Here is a 12,528-nt window from a genome sequence, read left to right as displayed (position 1 = left end):
GCACCTTGCTGCACCTTTCATACCTGCCGTGAATGGTTTGATTTGAATGAAACACTGGCAAAGTTATGGAGACGCTGGTCTCTATTCGGGATGTGAGGACACTTTAAAAAAAATCGGTACAGAAAGTGAGGAGCCACTGTAGGACATGAGACGATATCTGTGCCGCTTCCAACCTTTCACAGCCTCAGTCCATGGCTCCCAGGCTCCCTGCCTCCCCAGCCTCTAAGCCTCCCGGACCCCTCCACAGTCGGCAGTCCTGTGCATCCATTTAATTTATTAAGTGTGAGTCCACAGCCCGTGCACATGTGTGACACACATGACTCTGATGTCATGTTTTCATCAGGAAAACGCCAGCCTCTGCTTCTCATTTGCAGACACACTGCTGTCTTTAGTAACTTCGTATAGCTTTTTGATTTTCTCATTCAGGCTTCTGTGAAAGATTGTTCCAGTACAGTACATCAACTCACATTCCAATGAACACAAATAGATAGAAATAGAAAGGCTTCAGAAAAAAAAATATACAGGTTATTTTTTGCCATTGCAGGTTTTTACAACAACAAAAAAACACAAAGAAAAGTAGAATTATAGTACAGTGATCAACACAATATGCTACTGTAAACTCACGGAAGCAAAAAGAATTACAGTAACGTTACAGTGCAAACAAACAATCATATTGGAAGGGATGGGGTGGATGGTCCCGCCTTCTGTTAGGGTCTGGCCACATCACAAGCAATGTCATCCCTGGCTAGGCAACGGGGAAAATAACGCCTTGCCGTATCCGACCCTGGACTGACCCCACCTCAATGTCTCCGCATGCCTCTTCCATTGCTTGCAGAAGAGGCAGGCGGTCATGTGGTTGGCGGTCATACACTTTCCAACGCCAAGCCGAAAATAACTCCTCAATCGGAGTGAGAAATGGGGAGTAAGGGGGCAAATATACAACTGTGAAGTTATTGTGGTTGGTGAACCAGTCCCTGACCAGAGCAGCCCGGTGGAAACTAACATTATCCCAGATGACAACTAACCTGGGCTGCTCTGGTCCGTCCTGCACAACTGCATTATGTAGAGCATCCAGAAATAGGATTATGTGTGCAGTATTGTAGGGACCGAGGGTGGCATGGTGATGGAGAACTTCTTGCAGACTAATGGCGGCACACAAGGTGATATTCCCCCCTGCGCTGCCCAGGGACATTCACAACGGCTCTTTGTCCTTTAACATTTTGACCCCGACGCCTGGTTTTAGCTAGATTGAATCCAGCTTCATCAATGAAAAAGAACTCATGAGGCTGTGCAACTGCATCAAAGTCCAGGACTCTCTGTAACAGAAAATGCAGACACTGTACCGTGGATATGGTGTAACTCAAAACACAGGACTACAATGTCTACATTTTCACACAAGGATGGGGGTTGGGGTGGGGGGTGGGTTGGGTTGGGTGGGGTGGGGTCAGACACATTCAGTCAAAACTACAAGCTACAGGCAAGGCAGGTACCCCCACAGACAACCTAGGTCACATAGTGCTTTGTCTGAATGTATCTATGCAGTGCCAATAGGACACAATGTACTGCCATTACTCTATTGCAGTATAGTACAGTGACACTTACTTGCACACAGTCACAGCGAAGGTCTTTGACTCTAACACTGTTCCTCTCAAATAGAACCCTGGACAGCTGCTTCATCGTAAGTTGGTGTTGACGCAAGATGTGGCAGAGTGTCGACATACTGACACGGTTGATAATATGGAATGTTGTGTGGTCTGCGATGGTTTGCTCTCGTAGTTGATGTAGGCGGATGGTGTTGTTTGCCAACACTAGAGTGACAATGGCCAGTTCCTGTTCATGGTGAACAGACATTTCCTTCCACTCTCAAGAGGTCATCTGGCAGTTCTGTAGAAAATGCAAGAATATTATGTCATTGGTTAGTTTTTTTTATTTACATCCTGTACTGTCATACTGTACACAGTAACATCACCTGTATTACATGTACTTCACAGTGCTATACCTATTTGTTTGGTTCACTGAGGAGCATAGACCTAATATTGTAGGACTACATTGTATTGTACTGTGACGCAGAATGATGTGCAACAAATATGAAATATGTCTCCGTCTATTGCCTAGTCCCCTTCTTTGTTCTTGTCCTTGTCCTCCTCCTCCTCCTATCTCTCTCTTCCTCTTCCTCTTCCCCTTCCTCTCGCTCTCACTGCCTCCATGTTTGCAAAGTTCTCACAAAAGAGGTGAGCTTACCTGTTCATTTACATGTGTGTGTGTGTGTGTGTGGTTGTTGCACATTTCAGGTATGTTTTGCATTTTGAATATGTGTTTTCCCAATGATTGCAAGAGATTTCATTCTTTTACGAAGTGTCTAATGTAAGAAACAGTGGGTAGTGTTTTGCAAGTGCAAAGCAGAACATGGGTTAGTACTTTTGGTGCCTTTGTTTAAGGCATGGTTGCAAAAGTTAAGGTTTTGATGCTTTTGTCTAAGCATTCACTTTCAGTGTGTAAGCAATCGGTAAAAAAATGTCAAAGTAAATCTCTCCACACTACAGATAATGTTCAACTCATGTCCTGTGTCTTTGTTCATGATTCAAACAAACTGACCAGCAGCCTGTGCTGCTCTATAGCTCAGAGTTTAGGTCCAGTCTTTATACAGGGTTGATGTTGGTTCCTCCCTATTAGATGTATGTACCAGCACCAGAGGCTGGTGTGTTGGTTATTTCCCCAGTACAACTGTCAGGGGCACACCCAGTGACTAAGTGACCGCCCTAGTTTGAGTCCATCATTCTCCTAACACAGCAACCAGTCAGCCTCTTTTATTGCAGCAGTTTGACTTGGTCTAGTGGTGTGTGTGTGTGTGTGTGTGTGTGTGTGTGTGTGTGTGTGTGTGTGTGTGTGTGTGTGTGTGTGTGTGTGTGTGTGTGTGTGTGTGTGTGTGTGTGTGTGTGTGTGTGTGTGTGTGTGTGTGTGTGTGTGTGTGTGTGTGTGTGTTTGTGTGTGTGTGTGTGTGTGTGTGTGGTGTGTGTGGTGTGTGTGGTGCACTTCTTCTTTCATATTCAGCTCAGTCTCACCAACCCAATGCTCAACAACATTTCTCCACCTAGAAGCTATCCAGATATCAAACCATGTCTCCAGTTTGCTGGGATTCTCAGTTATCTTTTCCCCTCTCCAACTCAACCCATAGCTTGTATCTTCTCCTTCTTTTTCAAACTAATTTCCTTCTTTGTCTCGACATACTTCATCCTTTACTTTTCTCTTTCACTTTCTCTGGCTCTCTTTCTCTCACATGTACTTTCTTACTTTCTCTCTGACCCTTATTCCTTTAGCCTCTCCCTCCTCTCTCCCTCTCTTCCTGCCTCTAACTCCTCTCTCTCCCTCTCCCTCTAATTCCTCCCCCTCTCTCTCTCTCTCTCTCTCTCTCTGCCCTCTCATCTCCTCTCCCTCTCTTATTTTCCTTGGCAGATGACAGAAGACTATGACATCTGCTGATGATCTAATCCCGCTTGCTGTGGCCAAGACCAAAAGAATCAAAGAACAAAACGTCTATTTACTTTATATTTCACTCTTTATTTCATCTTGAAACCAGAAAGGACCTCCCTCTCGAAACTTTCTGTTAATCACTTTAATTATACTTTAATAAACCCCACTGTGTTTGGAGTGCTGCTCTCCATTTCGAGGCAGAGGTTTGGCTGAGGACTCAGTTGCTGTTGATCCAAGACAAACACAGAAAGACAAACATCTTTATATATATATATATATATATATATATATATATATATATATATATATATATATATATATATATATATACAGTTGAAGTTGGAAGATTACATACACCTTAGCCAAACACTTAGCCACCCCTGTGCTTAACAGTTGGGATGGTGTTCTTCGGCTTGCAAGCCTCTCCCTTTTTCCTCCAAACATAACGACGGTCATTATGGCCAAACAGTTCTATTTTTGTTTCATCAGACCAGAGGACATTTCTCCAGAAAGTACGATCGTTGTCCCCATGTGCAGCTGCAAACTGTAGTCTGACTTTTTTATGGCGGTTTTGGAGCAGTGGCTTCTTCCTTTCTGAGCGGCCTTTCAGGTTATGTCGATATAGGACTCGTTTTACTGTAGATATAGATACTTTGGTACTGTTGTTCTGTTGTTCTGGGATTGATTAGCACTTTTCGCACCAAAGTACGTTCATCTCTAGGAGACAGAACGCGTCTCCTTCCTGAGCAGTATGATGGCTGTGTGGTCCCATGGTGTTTATACTTATACTATACTTTACTATTGTTTGTACAGATGAACGTGGTACCTTCAGGCGTTTGGAAATTGCTCCCAAAAATAAACCAGACTTGTGAAGGTCTAAAAAAAATTTTCTGAAGTCCTGGCTGATTTCTTTTGATTTTCCCATGATGTCAATCAAAGAGGCACTGAGTTTGAAGGTAGGCCTTGAAATACATCCACAGGTACACCTCCAATTAGGCTAATTGACATAATTTGAGTCATCTAAAGCCATGACATAATTTTCTGCAATTTTCCAAGCTGTTTAAAGATGCAGTCAATTTAGTGTATGTAAACTTCTGACCAAATGGAATTGCAATACAGTGAATTATAAGTGAAAATAATCTGTCTGTAAAGAATTGTTGGAAAAATTACTTGTGTCATGCACAAAGTAGATGTCCTAACCGACTTGCCAAAACTATTGTTTGTTAATAAGAATTTTGTGGAGTGGTTGAAAAATGAGTTTGAATGATTCCAACCTAAGTGAATGTAAACCTCTGAGTCGGAAGTTTACATTATACCTGTGTACATATATCGATATATATTCTGGACTCTGACATTGCTCGTTCTGATATTGGATGGACAGAATACGTGCGTGCGTATATCAAGGGTGTGTCTCTGTATCGATAGTAGGTGAGGTTTCAGAGGTCCAGGACGTTGTATAGCCCTCCTCCTCCCCCTCCTCCAACAAGAGGGGAGTTGTATAGCTAGGCCACGCTGAACGAAGGTGTGAGAGCCCCCCCCCCAACCCCTCCTCTCTGTCGACCCGCCACCCTGCACCTTCTATTCCCACCACATTCTGTCAGTTCAGCAGTTGAGCCTGAATCCGAGTGGTCCAGGGGGAATCCATGTGTTTGCTTTTCTGGGATCAGTTAAAATCATGCATGTAATAAGGAGAAAATAGCTTTTAAGCCTGCCTGTTGGAAACGGTGCCCGCCGAGCCGTAGCATTATGCCTTATTAAACGCAGACCGGTGGGAGCGCATGAGGACAGTGCAGAGCATAGGGCGACGGGGGGGGGGGGGGGGGGGGGGTTGAGGTTTGTTTGTGCGGGTTCGCGTGCGCGTTTGGAGGGAGACCAGCCCTAGAAGAGACACAGAGGCACCTCTCACCAGTCCTAACCTACTCCTTGTCTTTTTCTGTCTTTCCTGATATCTCTCTCACACTATCTGATAATCTGCCCAGTCTCTCTGTCTGTCTCTCTGTTTCTGTGTGGTTCTGTGCCCTAGGTACAACTTAAATATAAAACAGGCCTGTTGTAGCAGGCATGTGTTAAATCTGCCTGTTATTTATCCCACTGGACAAAGCTCTGACCACAAAACTCTTTCTAGAGGAGGTAATACTCATTGGAAGGACTGGAGTTACAACAGGCATCAGCATGGCCCCCTCCAACAGGTCCTTTAATCTGTGGCAGGTGAGGTGATTATTGAGCAACCCTATGGTGTATAATAACGTGTCCTCCGCTTTGACTGACAACTTAATGCCGTTGCCCCTGACGAGGGATTAGGCTAATGGAGGCTTTGTGCTGCTCAGAATGCCTCCACCGTGACACGGATTGTAATAAAGACACACTGATCTCTGTTCAGCGTAGCCTCTCTGTGTGACAGGACTTTAATAAGCATGGACTGATCTGTGATCAGAATCCTCACTCTGACAGGCCTTTAATGACTATAGGCTGGTCATAATGGCATCATACTGATGGAGGATGAGGGGCTTATAAGAAGGTATTGATGCACAGCATATATAATTCATAGTGTGTGTGTACATGTGGGTGTGCGCAAATATGTGTGTATGTGTGTCTATTAGAGGTCCCTGAGCTGACACAGTACCATGAGGATCAGCCAGGAAAAGCAGTGTGGAACGACGGTCGGTGGAAATCATTCTTTGACTACGCACAGCTGAATGGAACTTGGCACAGTGGAACTCAGAGCTTGCACTGATTAAAGACAGAGAGAGGGAGATACGCACGCACGCACACACACACACACACACACACACACACACACACACACACACACACACACACACACACACACACACACACACTCCGATCAGATACAAAGAATGAACATGCACACTTAGACGTACATTCATAAAAATACACATGAATATATTTGACATAATGTACAGATGTCAGATCTTAACTTGATCACACTTTTGTTGCAGAGAATTATCCCGCTGCTTTAGGAAATTCAAATGAGCCTTGTGAGTCCCTGAAAATGAGCAGATCTCCTCCTCTCCGTGCGGGGGAAGTCGATTAATTGGGATCAGGGCCTGTTATCAAAATAATTGATCTCTCGCTCAAACGCTAGGCCTAGATCCTATTGCTGCAACATTCAAATGTACAAAAATGTATCTGAAATGCAGCCATACACATCAACAACTGTCGTTTTATACAGATATTGGTCTACAATAGGATACAACAAATACGTGTCAAGTGTATCCTAACGTTACGAATGAACTGTCAAACCTTGGTAAAACTTTGGTCTGGGATGGTGTAGCGATTAGGGCCACTGCCTTCAGATCTCACATATAGGCCTGCCGTATCGGCATGGGTTTGATTCTGGCCCATGCCCTTCTGGCACAAATATCAACAGTCCAGGGATATTTTAGCCCCGATCTTGATAAGAAATGATCGTACCAGACACTCTCGGATAACATAAATGGGAAATGAATCAAATTAATAACAGTACGCTACACCAACATTAGTTTCCATTCATACAAAATGGTGGGTAAATTGCTACAGTAGATTTGCCGTGGGAAATAAGGAAATATTTACTTGACACGCAGCGCCATAACACATTATGACATAATGTGTCTTAACAGCTGACATAACTTGTCATAATATGGTCATAACACTGTCATTCCCCATATATTTACACCTGTTGTAACATACTGCATATTGCGTTATTTTATGGCTGATTATGACACCTGGCGGCGATTCTAAATATCTCTACAGATATTAAAAAACTGCAAGAGTATTTTCTACCTGTAACGAAACGAGTCAAAACTAGGTCCAACATTTGTACTGACACGCTATAGGTGAGAACCGGGGCAAAAGTAACATTTTTAGTTTTTTTCCTAATTACTCAGAGATCGAAAGACACCATATTTTATGACAAACCATTTATATATGTGACCCGTTTCAGGAAACTAGGTGTAGGTCGAGGGTCACTACTTCATAGGAGAGCCGATAAAAAAATTGTATTGCTAGTACTACATGGATTGGGATTATGGTGCCTTGTTTAGCTACCTAGCTAGCTCCATGTATAAACAAAGTACTCCTTAAAGCTGACTGTTAGCTAGCTAGCAGATGTTAGATGGCTGACTCGCTAGCTAACATTACGTTTATGATCTGTGTGTAGTAATGTTATCTCAGAATGCCATTTCGACATTGCTAGTTGTAGCCTAATGTTAGCTAGCTAACTAGCTAACATTGAACCTATTTGGTTGACTTTAGCTAGCTTTGACAATTGGTTTGTATCGCTAGTACTCTATGGTTTAGGATTATGGTTCATTGTTTAGCTAGCATGTATGAACAAAAGACTCGCCAGATGATTACACAACCCATCGAGTTAACCTGTTGTGTCTGACGGTTGTATAATAATGCCAAAATATTTGTATCTGGAATTTGTCTTTCAGCATCAGTAGAACACGCCTGACTCTCCTCCACCAGTCATACAAGGAGAATGGTCTAATGCCTCCCATCAAATAGAGATCTGGCCAAAGCAAGCACAGGTTACACCTAAAGCGTGAGGACTTGCAGCGAGTGGTGAACTTCATCAACAGCTACGCAGAGGATAATGCAAAAGTATTACCAGGAAGCCACCCAGGACACAAACAGCTGCTGCCATCCCATGTGACAAAAGCAGCAGGGTGGCTTCTCTACAAGGAATCGATAACATTTGGTATGTAAACCATAAACACATTTTGATTATTTAATTTACCCACTTTTATTGATCTCACATTATTTCAGTATTTTCCAGAGGTACGTGTAGTTGGGCTTTGTGTTATAATCTTAACTTCCAGTTTCCAATATTATGTTTCTGTATGCAGGGCTGCTGCTCTGCACATTTGCAGGTAAGTGAAACTTGCCTGATAATGACGCATACATTTTTTAAATGACGTTTTACGTAACATTTTCTTTTTATTAACTCATTTTCGTTTTTTTGTTGTTTGCAGGTGCACTATCCATCTGAATCTATGCAGCTAGGGTCCCCCATCTACTGTTCAACTCCTCCCAGCTGCAGTGGCCAAAACAAGAACAAGTTTGTGCTCTGGTATTGTGCCTGGCAGACCATGCACAAGCTGGACCACAGTCTGGACCTTCCTGATCACAGGCCACACCAAGTTAGCCACCGACTGGTGCTTCGGCCTCATCAAGCAGCGCTTCAGAAAGACCAGCGTCAACACTTTGTCTGAGATTGCTGGTGTTGTGAAGGACAGCAGGGTGACAGTGGTCAACATCCCACAGCTGGTTGGACTGGAGGATGGTACAGTGTCGGTGGAAAGCTATGGCTGGCATAGCTTTTTTACAGCATTTTATGAGGATTTTCTTCTTATCTAAACTTGGGAGGTGAATTGATGTTGTCGTCTCAATATGATTTGTTATTTCCTATTTTACAGCTTCGATGCTCTGGAGCCTGGTGTTGTTGTCGCCAAGGAGCGTTCGGACTCAGTCAGGACCAGGTTTCAGCTGCTGTGCAATCTGACATCCTTCCTGCCTGTACAAGCACCACCTGGACTGGACACACCTCGACAAATTTCGTTTTTGAGAAGATCGGGGAGTTTTGCGACGAAAAGGCTATGGACATCACATGCCCTGCACCAAAGTCAAGGGTAGGACAGAAACAGGCTCTCCGAATACAGATTCCCTTGTTCATGCATGGTTTGGACAGACCAGTCATCAGCACTATCTGCAGTGCCTCTATTTAAATGACTCTCTCCTAACACACATGTACATTGCTGCTACAATTTTTTAAAATCCTGCTGCTCAACCACTTTACCCCTGATTGTATGCATATAACTACCTCATCTATCACTGATATTGTTATTGATATTGTTCATACCATATTCATATTGACACAATCTATTTTGGATATTGCTACTATAAAAGTAACCATAGAGACCCATCCACTTGGCAAGATGTGGCTGGGGGTTATAGCATTTCTTTCACGTGACCCATCAATTTAGGCAAGTGTGTCTGGGTAAGCATCATTTATTTAATAATTTTTTTATTTAACTAGGAAAGTCAGTTAATAACAAATTCGTATTTACAATGACAGCCTACCCCGGCCAAACCCGGACAACGCTGGGCAAATTGTGCACCCCCCTATGGGACTCCCAATCACAGCCGGATGCAGCCTGGATATGAACCAGGGACTGCAGTGACACCTCCGGCACTACAATGCAGTGCCTTAGACCGCTGCGCCACTCAGGAGCCCGTCATCTAAAATGTATCTGGACACTTTCTGTTTAACTGGAATTTTTCCTTATTGTAGGCTACGACTTTTTCCACTTTTTGTAGTGTAGTAATCTTTACTACACTACTCACTGTTTAGCACATGACCTCACATGTGAATCATTAAAGAGATGGCTGGGGTTGGCTTAAGAGGCTGTGAACAATTCTGAATGGGTTTAGGCAGTGGAGAGCTCTCCTGTAGATACCAAAACATTCAAAGGACATTTTCTCAAAAGTGAGTTTCCAAGTTTATCAACTTTCAAAGCAGAATGACTTGCCCCATTGTCCCTCAAAAAGCAATGTATGATATACAGTTTTGTAGCTCTGAGTCTCTACTTTTATCCAATATAATAAGATACATAAGAGTGATTTGAGCCGGTCGGTCACATACGTCCTCGATCATTAGCAACAGTAATTTAATTTCTAGGGTGAATTAGTTGAAATGAAATAGACAGAGAATAGAACTACCGCAATGTTACTTTTGTACCTACCGGCGGGGAGGGAAGTAACAGCTGGCGAGAAGTGCACAATATCTGTCTTATATCCATGCTTCTGCTTTTTAATGCTTGTTACTTCTGACAAATGTACTATCAGCCATAATTTCATGTTTGTGTTGATTTGTATAATTAATGGCAAAAGTTTGAAATGGATGAAAATGAACCGATGCGTCAACGTTGCAATGTTACACAACCACAATATTTTGCCTTACAATATTATATAGACTAAAATGGATCACATAATCTCACTTTAATGGGAATGTCTTTAACCCTACCAATCTGGTGCACTCCAGCTGCCCTGGTCCTGAACGCACCTGTCTTGATAGAACAAACTAGATACAGTTCCTTCAGAAAGTATTCATACCCCTGGAGTTATTCCACATTTTGTTGTGTTACAGCCTGAATTAAACATGTATTAAAAATAAATAATATAATAATAATAATAAATAATATATAAAAATTCACCCGTCTACATATAATACCCCATAATGACAGATTGAAAACATGTTTTTAGTCATTTTGGCAAATTTATTGAAAATTAAATACAGAAATATCGCATTTAGTATTCACACCCCTGAGTCAATACTTTGTAGATGCACCTTTGGCAGCGATTACAGCTGGGAATCTTTCTGAGGATGTCTCTAAGAGTTTCCACACCTGCGTTGTGCAACATTTGCCCTTAGAAACTCTTCAAGCGCTGCAAAATTTGTTGTTGATCATTGCTAGACAATCATTTTCAGGTCTTGCCATAGATTTTCAAGTAGTCAAAATGGCAACTCGCCACTCAGGAAGATTCACTGTCTTCTTGGTAAACAACTCCAATGTAGATTTGGCTTTGTGTTATAGGTTATTGTCCTGCTGAAAGGGGAATTCATCTCCCAGTGTCTGGTGGAAAGCAGACTGAACCAGGTTTTCTTCTAGGATTTTGCTTGTGCTTAGGTCCATTCGGTTAATTTTTTTACCTTAAAAACTCCCCAGTACTTAACGATTACCCATGACATGATGCAGCCGCCACTATGCTTGGAAATATGGAGAGTGGTTGGATTTTCCCCAAACATAACTCTTTGTATTCCGGACAGAAAGTTAATTGCTTTGCCACATTTTTGTGCAGTTTTTCTTTAGTGCCTTGTTGCAAACAGGATGCATGTTTTGGAATATTTTTATTCTGTACAGGCATCCTTCTTTTCACTCTGTTACTCTGGTTCGTATTGTGGAGTAACTACAATGTAACTGCAACTACACAAACACACAGTTGCTATGAGCTGACACCTCTGGTACATGCTCTATGACCCAGGGCCTTGCGTTTACTGCAGAGCAATAACAGCATCACCCTGACCTGTGCTATGTAGGTGTTTGAGGGATTGGGGTGGGTGTGTGTGTGTGTGTGTGTGTGTGTCCGGGACGACATACCTTTAGTAGGGCCTGGAGTTTTCCCTGGCCTGAGCGGGGGAAAACTCCTGGCCGAATGGAAGGTCTATTGACACACTTACACACGTGTTGGATAACTCTCAACGGAGAATGCATCGGATAAAGTTCAGGTAAAGTTGGTAGCTGCAGACATCAGGGCTAATACACATTGATTGCTGTTTGCTGCTAGCTGTTGCCGCCGTCGACCGTGGGTTCAGGAGAAACCTCAAATCTCTTCTGGCCGCTTGTGGAATCTTGGAATTCAGACAAAGAATATAATCCAGGACCCAAAGGTGGATCAGTTTCCCCGGCCTTTTTTTGGCAGAGCACCACGTTCGGGAATCAGAGAGGGGCTCTTTTTTCTTTCTTTTAGCCCAACAGAAACACAACTGAGTGTTGATGTAACAAATGTCCGGGAGACAGCTCAAGTGCAGCAACGTCTTTTCCATTTCAGACAAGCGGAGGATAGGATCCATGCTGCAGCAGTCAAGACTGTCATTGTACTTCATGACTTATTCTTCCTGTGTTCTATCTCTTTGATGACCTCCAGGGGGCACCGGACCTGCATCGCACCAGTCTCCCCCAGCTCTAGGCCCCTCGCCTGGCCATCTATCAGCACTGTACGGGCCCTACTCTGGCTCTGGCGCAAGGGAAACTCAAAGTGACAGATCTCTCTTACAATGAGGCGGGAATGTATCGTCTAAGGGTCCCCTAGGGAGTGTTTCCTAAAAGCCCTCTGGTTTTCACTTTCTCTGGGCCAAGTCTGGAGGGGAAAAGGCAGGAGGGGAGGTTTCTGTGGACTCCAGCAGGGTACTTTGAAGTGCACTCAGCCAAATGGGACAGGACAGACAGAGTCTGAACCTAGTACTTCTGAGATCAGGCAGACTCTCAGCTGACA

The 12,528-nt window shown here is 43.3% G+C and overlaps 2 long non-coding RNA genes across 3 annotated transcripts; one reads left to right on the top strand and one right to left on the bottom strand.

Moving 5' to 3' along the window:
- Positions 1-503: 503 nt before the first annotated feature.
- Positions 504-12,266, bottom strand: LOC116376238 (uncharacterized). Its single transcript, XR_004211636.1, has 3 exons — positions 11,634-12,266; positions 1,603-1,884; positions 504-1,316 (listed from the first exon to the last, which is right to left on the bottom strand). It is a non-coding gene; the product is annotated as an uncharacterized LOC116376238 (long non-coding RNA).
- On the top strand, positions 7,424-9,876 carry LOC109899083 (uncharacterized). Of its 2 annotated transcripts, XR_004211635.1 has the most exons (4): positions 7,425-8,173; positions 8,322-8,345; positions 8,448-8,758; positions 8,892-9,876. It is a non-coding gene; the product is annotated as an uncharacterized LOC109899083 (long non-coding RNA). The 2 variants fall into 2 exon arrangements; XR_002256428.2 differs by having other exon boundaries at positions 7,424-8,173; positions 8,448-9,876.
- Positions 12,267-12,528: the final 262 nt, after the last annotated feature.

Source organism: Oncorhynchus kisutch, linkage group LG11 (genome assembly GCF_002021735.2).
Source record: "Oncorhynchus kisutch isolate 150728-3 linkage group LG11, Okis_V2, whole genome shotgun sequence".
NCBI lineage: Eukaryota > Metazoa > Chordata > Actinopteri > Salmoniformes > Salmonidae > Oncorhynchus > Oncorhynchus kisutch.
Note: the sequence above shows the minus strand (reverse complement) of the source record. Positions and strands in the feature narration are given on the sequence as shown.